The following is a 14433-nucleotide window of genomic DNA, read 5'->3' on the forward strand; positions in this document are numbered from 1 at the left end:
ATACCATATGCAAACATCTTTATAATTTTTGGTAAGCAAAATATTTAATAAATAGGACTTCAGAAGCATAAAACATCAAGGTTGAGTGTGGTGAGAATATAGTATTGTGAAACTACATTTACCACTTGTATAGCTAAAATTAAAATTATTACAAAATTTTAAAGGATTTAAATTGCATTGATTTTACTCATTCCAATTTTCTGTTTAGTTTATAATATTTAAAATTGTGACTCTTATAATTTGAGGAGCAGAGTATAAATATGGCCATGAGTGTGGCATGTTAACATTGGTATGATTTTTAGTTATCTTCAAGAAGGACTTAGTTAAATCTTGAAAAATTATCTGATAATGAAAATTTAGAAGACACTTTAGAAATGTGATATATGTTTACTGAATGGTGGATAACTTTTAGTTATTCAAAAAATCGCTTTTGGTTCTACCATATAACACAATTCTCAGTTAAAAGGCTTACTGCTTTGAATCTATTGTGATATTTCCCATGTTCTAAGAAATGCTGATGTGAACACATTTCTGTAACTTCTTTGTTTATTTAGATAATGCCGATTTTTTATTTCTTAAAATACAGCTTCCTATCTCCCTTGAGAAAACACAATGGAATGTTTTATGAGCATAATGAGGTCTCCATAGCACAAGACCAACTGCTAATACATCTTTGTTCAGAAGGAACCAGACTGCCAAATATCTGAGATGAGAGAATTACAGTATTTGATTTCTAGATTAGCGAGGAATGAAATTGTTCTTTCATTTTGCTTTCTATTTGAATAACTGCAACTTAGGAAGCTAAATTTTGCTGTTATTATTGTTGACTTTATATTCATTCCCCATCTCACAAGAACATCATGAATGTTAAAAAGCAACGGTTATTTATTTAATCCTATTATCACCATTAGCAGTACTTGCTTCTCCTAACAGTTTCCTAAACTATAAAACTACGAAATTATAGACTGATACCAACAACTAGCTATGAAGAGGTAAGCACAGCAAAACCAGCTAACGATTCAAAGTCTTTTTCTCATCTAATTTTCATTTGAAAATTATCTTTTTACAACAGTCCTGACAAAACACTTCTAGTGTGCCCCTGTGGTTCAGAGGTTCTGTCCTACTACAAGTTCTCAGTGTGCATTATAGTTATTCACTAAGTAAATTATAGTCTTTATTATGTGTTCACATGGGAATTTATTCAATGAGGTTTACAATTAATAAAGACTAATATAAGTGCAAGATTGTACTTAGTTACATAGACTTTACATTTCAGTGTATAAAAACTGATAAAAAATAAAGTTAGTTAACTTTAAAGTTAATGGTAATTGAAATTACACATATTTTGTTACTTTGTAGCATTTTCACAAATAAAGTCTAAGGGAAAGATTGCTAATCCCCACATACATATAGTTTTTTCTTTCCTGGGTACAGGAAATACTGTACTTCTAGGCCCCCTGCAGTTGATTGGCCATGTAACTAGTTCAGCCAGTGAAATGTGAATAATAGTAATGCGTGGCACTTCTGGGCAAAGCCAGTGTATTAGTTATTTATTGCTGCATAACTATTATCACAAATCTAGTGGCTTAAAACAACACACATTTATCATCTCACAGTTTCTGAGGGTCAGAAGTGTGGACACAGTTTAAATGGGGACTCTGCTTCAAAATCTCACAGAGTTGCAATCAAGGTTTAAGCTCAACAGAGAAAAGATTGGCTTCCAAGTTCACATGGTTGTTGGCAGCATTCGGTTCCTTGCAGACTGCCAGACTGAATCTTAGCTTCTTGCTGCCTATTGGCCTGGAGCCACCCTTAGCTCCTTGCTGCATAGCTCTGTCCATATGAAGGCTTATGGCATGGCCGTTTGCTTCTCCAAAACCATAGGGAGAGAGAAAGTCTCCTACCAAGCTAAGTTGGACATCTTACTTGGTGAAGACACATACATGAAATGATGTACATCTCTCCATCTTTGCATATTCCTTTGGTTAGAAGCAAGTCATAGTCCTCCCACATTCAAAGGGAGAGAATCACAACAGGGTGTAAAACAGAAGGTGGGAGTCATCGGACTACTCTATGCACTGTTCACCACAAGCATCCCTGAGTGATGCTCCAGCTCTCTCTCTACTCTTTCTTTTCCAGCCCTGCAAGATGGCAGATGATATTACAGAAACAAAGATGGAATCACACTGGATCCCCAAATTACCACCTGGACTGGGGTTGTCCTGAAGAGTCACCTTTTCTACAGTGGATTTTTGGTAAGCAAGAAATTTGAGATGTTTTATCATCTGACTTTAAAAAAAAAAAAGAGAGAGTGAGAGAATACCTGATCCATGAAGGAAAAGGAAAAGAAGAAAGACATGAGTGATTAAAATGAGTTGTTTAAAGAGAAATCAAAGATGAAAAGTGTGAAGACAAACACTGAGTCAAAGAAGTTGAGTGTTCATGGAAAATTCTGCTGGAAGGGAAAATGAAGCTGATCGAATGCAGTGGGAAAGAATGAATATCAATGCAAATAAATAACTCAATGTAATAATTGTTCATGCTATTAGTAGAAACAATATAAGTAATTATAAAATAACTTATAAAATAGGCTAAACAGAGTGACATTAACAGTGTGAAAACAAGTAGTAGTCCTGAAGAATTTTATACTTTAACTAGTGACCCATTGTGCGAAATCATGCGAGACCCAGGACCTCTTCCCCCCACCCCCCACGCCATGGGACTGTCCTGAGTCCCAGAGTCCCGCTGAGCATGGCCCATGCACCGCAGGATGGTCCTGAGTCCTGGAGTGCCACCCTGATGCCCCTCCTCTGGGCCACGCGCAGCCACCGGGCCCCGCCCCTGCCCCCGCAGCATGCACGTGGGGCCATGGAAACCCTGGCAGAAGCCGTGCAAAGTGGACGCCGTCCCCACCTCCACTGCCCTGCCCCCGCTGTGTGTGCCGCCATCTTGTGACAGCGTTACAGTGTGAGGGTCAATTTACATATTACCTCTTTATTATCTAGGATGTTATACCAAGATCAAGGTCAAATTTTTATTTCTTTTGCTCAAAAGCCATTGTATAACATGTAGAACAAAATGCATTATGTTTTACAGGGGGAAAAGAAACAAGTAACCAAAAAACTTAATCCTCCAAATACAATAAGGCAACAATAAATTTTAATTAAAAAATGTAACTAATACAATTGTATCCAGATCACTACTTAATTCTGTCATATAAAAATGTCAAACTCCATTTGCTTTTAATGGTGAAAAAGCCTTTTAAAACTGGACCCTATATCAGTGCTTCACAAACTTTCACTCATCATCACCTGATATTACCTGGAAAACTAGGAAACATGAAAAATACTGGGCCCCACTGCCAGGGACTCTGATTCAACCAGTCTGATCCAGGGTTTGATGTTCTGCAGTTCTAACACACTGCCAGGTAATGGTTTGTAAAACAGTGTTGTTCACGATAATCACCATGCTGTGCATTAGCTCTCCAGGACTTATTTATCTACAGGTTCCAAGTTTGTACCTGTAAAAACATGTTCCCAATTCCACTACCTCCCATCCTCTGATAAACAACATTCTACTCTCCATTTTATAAGTTTGGCTCTTTTAGATTTCACATGTAAGTGATATCATATGCTATTTGTCTTTCTCTGTCTGAATTATCTCACTTAGGTCCATTGGTGTTATAAATGGCAGGATTTCCTTCTTTATCAGAAGAGCATTCCATTATAAATATATACACCACTGAATAGTATTCCATTATATAAGTGTGTGTGTGTGTGTGTGTGTGTGTGTGTGTGTATACCACTACTACTTTTTTATTCCCTTATGTGTTGACAGACTGAGTTTGTTTTCATATCTTTGCTATTGTGTGTGTTTTTTTTTTAAATTATTGATTTCAGATAGAAAGAGGGAGGGAGAGAGAGATAAAAATATCCATGAGGTAGAATCATTGATTGGCTTCCTCCTGCATGCCCCCAGCTGGGGATCAAGCATGCAAACTGGGCATGTGCCTGACTGGGGATTGAACCTATGAACCTCCTGATTCATAGGTTGATGCTAAACCACTGAGCCTCACTGGCTGGGCTTCATATATTCATAATTGTGAATAATGCTTCAATAAATGTGAATAGCATATATCTCTTTAAATTTCTGTTTTCATTCCCTTTGCATTATAAGGTAGTTCTATCTTTAATTTTTTTAAGAATTCCATACTTTTTTCATAGTGGCTGGACCAATTTACATTCCCACCTAGAATGCTCAGAGGTTCCCCTTTCTGCACATTCTGGCTAACACTTAGCTCTTGTCTTTTTGATGACAGCCATTCTCACAGGTGTGAGGTGATATCTCATTGTCGTGGTTTGATTTAATTTTCCCTGATGACTTGTGATGTCCAGCACCTTTTCTTCATATTCCTGTTGGCCATTTGTATCTCTTCTTTGGTAAAATGTCTATTTAGTTCCTCTGCCCATTTTATAGTCCTATTTTCATTATTGAGTTGTATGAGATTTTCATACATACAATAGATATTTTTAAGTGTTTAAAATGATTAAGGTTGTGTCCTGGGTACAAAATAACCTAAACCTGTGTTGTTCAAATATCTAAAAGCAGGCAACTATGTCATCAGTTCTGTGATTGAAAACATATCCCAGCCCTAGCTGGTTTGACTCAATGGAGAGCAGTGGCCTGTTGACTGAAGGGTGCCAGGTTTGATTCCAGTCAAGGGCACATGCCCAGGTTGTGAGCTCAATCCCCAGTATGGGGCTTGCAGGGGGCAGCCAACCAATGACTCTTTCTCATCATTGATGTTTCCATCTCTCTCTTTCTCCCTCTCTGAAATCAATGTAAAAAAATAAAAAAACATATATATGTAAAAATCAATGTATATTTATATATATATATGTAAAAATCAATGTAAATATATATATATATATATATATGTATATATGCATCCAAATATTCAGTTTATTTTATATACTTCCTAATAGTGTTAAAAACTCAGTACTTTTCATGGATTTCAAAATTAACTACGAGACACTGGGGGGTGGGGGAAGCTGGGGGAATGTCAAGGGGGGGCGGGGAAGGAGACATGTGTAATACTCTTTGTAATACTTTAAGAAATAAAAAAAATAATCTACACTAATAAAAGAGAAACATGGTAATTAGCGTACGACCGCTACCCTTCCCATTGGCTAATCAGCATATCCTTATGCAAATTAACTGTCATCCAAGAGGGCGGCCTGCAGCCATGCACTGAAGTGAGCAGCTAGGCTTAATTGCTTCAGTGACTGAGGACTCCAACGTTCCCTGCCTAACTTGCCGGCCTCTCAGCTGCAACTCTAAGCAACTATGTACTATGTTGCAAATAAGAAGCTAAACAAAAGCCCAGAAACCAGCCGGACTGAAAGCCAGCCAGACCGCAACATTGTATCGATGTTTTCAGCAGCGAGGCCTCAGAGCTAAAGCTGGCCCAGAAAAAAAAAAAAAAAGAAAGAAAACAAGGAGTGGTTGGGAGATTCAGTCACTTGCTTCAGGAAAACAGTCCTCAGCCCCTCACCCAGACTGGCCAGGCACCCAAGCGGGACCCCCACCCTGATCCAGGACACCCTTCAGTGCAAACCAGCCGGCCCCAACCCGTGCACCAGGCCTCTATTCTATTTAGTAAAAGGGTAATATGCCTCCCGGCACCGGGATCAGCGTGACAGGGGGCAGCACCCAAACCCCCTGATCAGCCCTGCTCTGTGCCTGATATGGGGGAGCTCCCCAATCCCCTGATTGCCCTGTGGCTCTGTGTTTAACAGGGTGTGGTGCACCAACCCCCTGATCAGCCCTGCTCTGTGTGTGACAGGGTAGAGCCATAATCTCCCCATTGGCCCTGCCCTGAGTGTGACAGGGTGTAGTGCCCCAACCCTTGATCCACCCTGCCCTGTGTGTGACAGGGGGCGGCGCCCCAGCTCCCCTATCAGCCCTACTCTGTGAGTGACAGGGGGAGCTCCTCAACCCCCTGATCGGCCCTGCTCTGTGCATGACAGGGGGCGGCACCCCAACTCCCCAATCAGCCCTGCTCTGAGCCTGACCAGGGGCTGCACCTAGGGATTGGGCGTACCCTCTTCCACCAGGGAGCAGGCCTAAGCCAGCAGGTCATTATCTCCCGAGGGGTCCCAGACTGCGAGAAGGCACAGGCCGGGCTGGGGGACCCCCCCCCCCCCAGTGCACAAATTTTTGTGCACCGGGCCTCTAGTAATAAAATAAAATAAGTTAAGTGAGTTGAAAATGACTAAAAACAATATGGAATTACATATGTTTTTAAAAAAGACATTGAAATGCTGGCAATGAAAATATAACAACCAAAATTAAAAACTCGGTTTAACTGCATGAAGCAAGTAGCTGAATAAAGAGTTAGCAACATGGAAGCCAGATTGTAAAAAAAAATATACAGAAGTGAAGCATAGAAAGGGGATGAAAAAGTATGATAAATGAAAAAAGACATTAAACAATAAAGAGTATATACTGGAGTCCTAGAAGGAAAGGGGTGAGAGGATGGAACATAGAACCTATTTTAACAAATAATGGTTGAAAATTTCAAACATCAATGCACATGTTCAAGAAGTCTAACAAATTTCAGAAATATGTGAATAAATCTAAATAAATATTGGCTCCTGAAAAGAATATTAATGGGCGGGGGGGGGGGGGGGGGGGGGAGAGAGAGAAACACAGTGACTGAAATCTGACCTCCACCTAACTATTCTAAGGTCAAGAGTTTGGCTTTTAGCTCAACTTGGCAACACAAGAAGGAGTAAGAGTTGAGGACAAAGTTTAGGAAATAATCATATTCCTAATGAAGGTGGGACAAATGACACTTGTGTCTAACACATTTGTGGATCAAATAGAGGGATATGCACCTGAAACTACCTTCATTCTTGCCCAAGGTGAATGCTATATAACCTGTTGGGGATCTAATAGTGCCTGTGTTGAGAATACCCGAAAAGCTAATGGCTGATGTCAGAGTGGCAATTAGTGGAATAAAATGGATCATCCATATAACAGAGGTGGGTTAATGAAACCCAGTAGGGGAACCAACAATAACCTATGAAAGATTCCATCAGAGAATACTTTAAATTTTCACCAGACTCAGAGAATATGAATGCATGATATTTACCAGTCAAGTAATAATTATCTGCTCCCATTGGCCCCTTCCTGCCTCCTCTTGCTTATTCTGGTAAATGTCAGTGACATGGCTAGGGAGTGGGAGAGGAAAAGGGAAAGGAAGACAATCATAGCTTCTTTCCAAAAGGAGCTGGCCAGTCTGTAGCCAAACCCAGCTAGGGAGAAAATACATGTTAATGTTAAATCTAGTTCAGAGTTCTGGTCATTTTCTAGAGGTAGACATTTTCAAATACTCAATGGTGACTAAGTAGCTTAAAATGATATTTGACTTTTTTAAAATTTACTATAAAACCATAATGACTGCCTGAATTTTCACCTGAAAACAGAGGAAGTATCCACCACTCCCTACCACCAAGCATGTTTAAAAGGACAGTGGGAAAGAAAAATAAAACTCCTTTTATGATCACATCCTATGAGTCATACATGTTTAATGTGCTGACCCATGAGTAAGACTTTCTGGGCCCACACATGAAGACCAATGTGTGGTAGGCATGGTAGCAAAAATAACAGTCTATAGTGAGTTGTTTCTAAGTGTTTTTCATGTATGAATATATGAGTCCAATAATCCAACTCATAGTATATTACCCTGTGATGTTATACCAACTCCTCAGAACAGCCTGAGCAATGGTTCACCAAACCAATTCTAAATATAGAATTCTCAAACGTTAGTAATTGTACATAAGAATCAATAGCTGATCTTTTTACACATGGAATATTTCTAGGCTCCCTCAAGAAATTTTGGTTTATAATGTTTGGAGTAGACCATTATTAATTATCACCACTCTTTGGGAAATGTTGTTTTTAGGGTAGTGCTTCTCAAACTTTAATAGGCATTTCAATAACCTGGGAATTGTATTAAAATATATTCTGATTTATGGGTCTAGAATGTATGAAATTCTGCATTTCTTACAAACTTTTGGTGATGCTTTTGATGCTTTTGATGCAAAGTCCAAGTACCACACTTTGAGTAACACTGGTTAGACATTGTTTCCCAAACCTGCCTTATCTTAATCAGAGATAGTGCCTGTTCAATTCAAAATACAGGTTTCAATTCTTCACCTTTATCTTGTTGACTAAGAATCTTTAGGTGAGGTATCTAGAAAGAGAAAAGGAGATTTTAGCTGGAGTCTGGAGCAAACCCAAAGCCCTTGGTCTGTTTTTAGTGGGAGACATCAGGGACAACCTAAGACAGTATGAACAAAGGAACTGATCCTCTGTTCTTTCTGACCACTGGACACCAACAGGGACAAAGAAGAAAGATATAAAGCCACTAGATCTGTTCCATGGTCCATAGTCCTTGACTATGGAAGACAATTCTGAGTCTTCCTGAATGCCTTAATACCCAAGCTTGGCCTTATATAAAGTTCTCACCCTAGTCCAATGGTTCTCAATTTTGACAGCAAACCAAATCCATCTGGGGGCTTGAGAAAAATATCAATGTCTAGTCTCTACCCTTTAGAAATTGACTTAATTGGCCTAGATATTGGGATTTAGATTTAACTGACTATATATTGACTTTCTTAGAAGCTGGCCAGGTAAATTTTAATGGGCAGTGAAAGTTGAGAACCAGTGCCCAAAAAGATGTGGTTTGAAAGTCCTGCATAAAGAAATTGCAACCATTATTTTGTAACTATGTCTAATAGCTGGTACTTAGAGTCACTTGAGGTTAATTTATTGCTTCCAAAAGTTTCCTGTCAGAACTATATGGCCCAGAATTTTATCACTTGGCCCCATTAAAATGCTGGCAAGGTTTAGTCAATCAAACAAGCCAACATCCCCTGGCAGAAAGCTTGATGCTATTTTTGTGCTACTATAACAACTACTACTATGACTTCTATTGCATCTTGTATGCCCTTACTACACATTTTCTATTCTCACAATGGTCTGTAAGTAATACTTTGTTATTCCTACAAAAAGATGAAGATGCTATAGCCAAGGTTGCTTACATGATCTCTCTTTTAAGCTCTAATCCTATAGAATAATTGACTAGTTAAAAATCAAGGCTGTCAAAGGCACATAAATTCAACCTGACCATAAATAAATCAAGATCTTCCTCACGTGGATTCTTCCACTGCCTGGTCTCTATTAACTTCAGGGTCCTTCTTCCAGTTTGCAATACAGAATGTTAGACTTACCCTTGAATCCACTATATTTTCTCCATCATCTCCCACACCCAATCCTTCACCAATTCCACCTGATTTTACCTCCTGACATCTCCAGAATGTACTATTATTTTTTTCACATTCTCCACCATTATTACCACTTAAGTCCAATGTGTGATCATCTTTCTTTGATTCAACCCTTCTACTGGAATCAACTCCTCATGCTTCTTTAGCACCCAGATCTCCTTATCAGACAATATTATTGGGAAACTCCAAGTCTCTTAAGATAAAGACTATTTCTCTTAAGGACAACAAATCCTTTCTTAATCCTAGCCGCCGCCCCCCCCCACCCCACCCCAGCCTTTCCAGCATCATCTCTGGCATCCCTACACTTTTTGTTATTGTAGCCACACTAAACTTTGCACTAACTTTTACTCATTCTCTAACTTTTAAATTGTTTACTACTTTGTCAGGAAAGCCTTCATATATTATTAAGTAAATTACCACAGTTATCATAGTACCATGAATCACCAGTTTGTTGTACATATCACATTCACAGCCTGCCTTTGATTGATGATCATTTTATTAATGTTTATGTCCCCTCAGAAGACCATAAACCACAAGACAAAAGGGACCAGGTCTTTTCTGTTTCATATTAAATTTCTTGCTTAGCACCAAGGCTGGCACAGAGTAGATACAACATTAATAAAAGAAAAAAGCAGACTGAAAGAATGGATGAATAAAGAAAAAAATACAAGAGCTGGGTGTAATAGAAAAAAAATGTATTATGGGAAAAGATAATGTGTATTTCTAAACATTAAAAAAAAAAGAAGCTCTTTTTCTAAGTAGAACCTTATGTGGAGTCTGACCACATAGGAAGAGAGATGCAGAGCTGGGCTCTGTTTAAACTGAGACTGAGGACCTCAGGTTCTAGCACTTACCTTCCTAGACTCTTTCACCTGCCCCTAGTGTGTACTAGGCCACTACCCTCACAACCCCTGGTCTCCATAGGTCACTATTTGCTAAACACTGATCAAGTTCAACCTGTGCATTTAACAGTGGAGGAAGTTGAGTATGAAAGAGGTTAAGGGACTTGATCAAGTAACCAGCTAACTTTAGGCCCAGTTTGGTTTACTCTGATTGGCCTGTGCATCACTGGACATATATGTCATGCTGGTGTCTACTCTACATGCTCTATACTCCTTTTTGTCTCAGAAAATTAGAGTTCTTAAGCATGTCTTTATAAAAATCCATGCATATGTACATACTGTATTCTCCCCTTGGAATACCCTTTTTGCCATTCTTTTGATGCCTCCCTGTCCCTCAATTTGGACATTTCCTATTTGTATTTTAAGACCCCATCAAACACTACCCCTGTCTTTCCATTTTCTTCCACTCCCCTGATCATAATCACAGATAGTGCCTGTTCAATTCAAAACACAGGGTGGGCTTTGCTACATTGTCCTCAATGCTTTTGCAGTATGTTGTCAAACCTTTGTATGCTGGGCAGAATTCTAAGATGGGCCCCAAGATCCCAGCCTCATGGTGGACACACCCTATATAACCCTCAGGACTTACACATATGATAGATTTTACTTCTATGATGAGGTTCTTACACAGTTCATTTTAAGGAAGGGAATTTATTCAGTAGGGCTTGACCTATCACATGAGTCATTTAAATTTGTATCCAGAGGTCAGAGACAAAGGAAATTCTGAAGATGGAGGGAGCCATGTGGTAAGAACCTGAGAGTGGCTTCTAAGAGCTGAAATTAACACCAGCCAACAGTGAGAAAAAAGGAACTTCAGTCATCTAACCACCAGGAATGAATTCTACCAATATCCTTGAATGACGTTGGAAGAGGAACCTGAGCTCCAGATGAGAACACAGCCCAGCTGACATCTGGATGGCAGACTTGTGAGACCCTGAGTAGAGGACCCAGTCAAGCCCGCTGGGTTTCTGACTTAGAGAACTATGAGATAAAAAAATGTGTGTTGTTTTAAGTCTGCTGTTTGTAGGTAATTTGTTATGGCAGCAATAGAAAACTAATACACTACATCATCTCTCTCAATTTGTTGAGCTATCATTTATCTCATATTTACTTCACTTAGTAGATATTTGAGTCTTTAAAATCTTGTCTTATTTGTTATTTTAATTTTCATACCTTAGCATACATTGACCTTTCTACTAAAATGCCCCTTGTTACTCAAAGTATGGTTCTCAACCAGAAGCATCTCAGTCATCTGGGAGCTTGTTGGAAAGAACAGAATCTCAGGTCCACTGAATACTTAATCAGATATGCTGGTCATGTCTCTGAATTTGTGTTTTAATGAGTACTTTAGCTGATTTTATACACGGTAAGGTTTGAGAATCCCTAGGTTTGGGGCAATATCAATGCCTAGAAAACTGTGTATGGGGGTAATAGGCATAGAGGAGGATAAAGAGGGTAGTGAAAAAGAAAGAAAGAGAGAGAGAGAGAGAGAGAGAGAGAGAGAGAGAGAGAACTTGGGATCCTTTCTATATGTCTCATTATTATTTCCAAGTCCTATTTGGAGGTGAGCAATTCAAGTAATTCAAGTTATTACTCAAGGTTCCTAGGTCACAGGAGCTTATTTGTAGATATTGATATTTGGAAATAAAACAACATACTAATTAGGGAGTTAATATGTTTCTAATGTGAAAAGTAGAAACCATAATTATGAAAGTTTAACAAGACAAATCATTTAAATGTCATCAGGTAGGAGAGAGAACCAAGATGGCAGCATAGGTAAACACCTATACTTGCTGCCTCTCACAACCACATCCAAATTACAATTAAAAGGCAGAAAAACTACCACCCAGAACCATGGGAAAGCTGGCTGAGTGGAAGTTCCACAACTAGAGAGGTGAAGAAAGCCCATCGAGACTGGTAAAAGGTGAGGAGGCACGGAAAGTGCTGGCACCTGGATGTGCTGCTCTTTTAATCAGGAGGGAGATACAAGCTCCTGCTTGCTCTGAACTCCAGTTCCAGGCGAGACTCTGGGGGACCCAGACACATACAGGGAGAAACTGGATTGTCTGGCATTGGGACAGGAACAAGAGGGCGGCTTTCTCTCAGAGGTGCTCACAGCAATCATTGTTCTTGCACAGAGGCACGAGACACGAAGACCTGGGGACCTCTCCGGTGCAGGGCTGACTGGCAGCCATTGCTGTTTGCTCCACCCTGGTGATCCCCAGAGACCCTGCCCCTGCTGTTTGCAGTGGCTTTTGCATAAGAATGGCCTGTCCTTTCTCCTCCTAAAACCTGTCAAACTGCAGCTGGGTCAGAGAGCCCCAGAGCTTCCAAAAGAAGGCCCAGCAGCAGCAGCCTGCCTTGCTGCACAGCTGGGCCTTGTCTGGGCACTTCCAAAGCCCATACAAAGAGGAGGAATCTGCAGATGTCTCTGTAGCTACTGCTGGGTGGCCCCAGACTGTGGCTGACCTTGCACCTCCTTGGAGATCCAAGAGCCAGTGTACCCAGTGGTCAGAGTGAGACCATACCGGATTACAACTTTTAACATCCATAAGAGACACACTCAAGGGGCAGAGTCAGTGAGCACCAAAGCCCCACTGAAGCAAGTATTGCCCCATAAGGGTGTCTCCTGCACAACAGATCTTACAGTGTAGACCAGCCGTGGGCAAACTACGGCCCGCGGGCCGGATCTGGCCCGTTTGAAATGAATAAAACTAAAAAAAAAAAGACCGTACCCTTTTATGTAATGATGTTTACTTTGAATTTATATTAGTTCACACAAACACTCCATCCATGCTTTTGTTCTGGCCCTCCGGTCCAGTTTAAGAACCCATTGTGGCCCTCGAGTCAAAAAGTTTGCCCACCCCTAGTGTAGACACACCTGGTCATCACAGCCAATTGGCCTGGAGGTCAATTCCTCCCAGTGATACCAACAGCAATCAAAGGTTAACTACAATAAGACTGTGCAAACAGCCCACAAAGGGGTGCACCAAGAGCATCCACCTCAGGTGACTGGGAAGGCTGAGCCACTGGGCCCTATAGGACACCTACCACACAAGGCTATTCTATCAACTCAAGGAGACTTAGCAGCTACCCAGTACATAAAAACAAACACAGGGAAGCAGCCAAAATGCGGAGACAAAGAAACAAGTCACAAATGAAAGAAATGGATGAAAGCAAAATACTGAATATAAAGTTCAAAACCACGGTTATAAGGTTACTCAAGAATCTTCTAGAAACCTCCAATAAATTTAGTGAGACCCTCAAGGATATGAAAAAGGACCAATCAGAAATTAAGCGTACACTGACTAAAATAAAGAATAATATACAGAGATTCAACAGCAGACTAGAGGATCCCAAAAATCAAGTCAAAGATTTGAAATATGAAGAAGCAAAAAACACCCAACCAGAAATGAAAAAAGAAAAAATAATCCAAAAATATGAAGATAGTGTAAGGAGCCTCTGGGACATCTTCAAGTGTACCAACATCTGAATTATGGGGGTGCCAGAAGAAGAGAGAGAGAAAGATATTAGAAACCTATTTGAAGAAATAATGACAGAAAACTTCCCCTACCTGGTGAAAGAATTAGACTTATAAGTCCAGGAAGCACAAGAGGAATCCAAAGAAGACCACACTAAGACACATCATAATTAAAATGCCAAGAGCAAAAAACAAAGAGAGAATCTTAAAAGCAGCAAGAGAAAAACAGTTAGTTACCTACAAGGGAGTACCCATATGACTGTCAGCTGATTTCTCAGCAGAAACTATGCAGGGCAAAAGGGAGAGGCAAGAAATATACAAAGTGATGAATAACAAGAACCTACAACCAAGATTACTCTACCCAGCAAAGCTATCATTTAGAATTGAAGGTCAGATAAAGAGCTTCACAGACAAGAAAAAGCAAAAGGAGTTCATCACCACCAAACAAGTATTATATGAAATGCTGAAAGAAGAGGAGAAAGAAGAAAAAGGTAAAGATAAAATATTATGAACAACAAAGTGACAACATATACATATCTATCAACAAGTGAACCTAAAAATCAAATGAATAAAAAACCTGATGAACAGAACAGACTGGTGAATGTAATAGAATCAGAGGCATGGAAAGAGAGCAGACTGACAATTCTCAGAGGGAAGGGGTTGTGGAGGGTGTGGGAAGAGATTGGACAAAGAGCTT

This window comes from Myotis yumanensis, unplaced genomic scaffold (assembly GCF_028538775.1).
Source record: "Myotis yumanensis isolate MYYU_CA2020_CCGP unplaced genomic scaffold, mMyoYum1.0.hap1 SCAF_7, whole genome shotgun sequence".
Lineage (NCBI taxonomy): Eukaryota > Metazoa > Chordata > Mammalia > Chiroptera > Vespertilionidae > Myotis > Myotis yumanensis.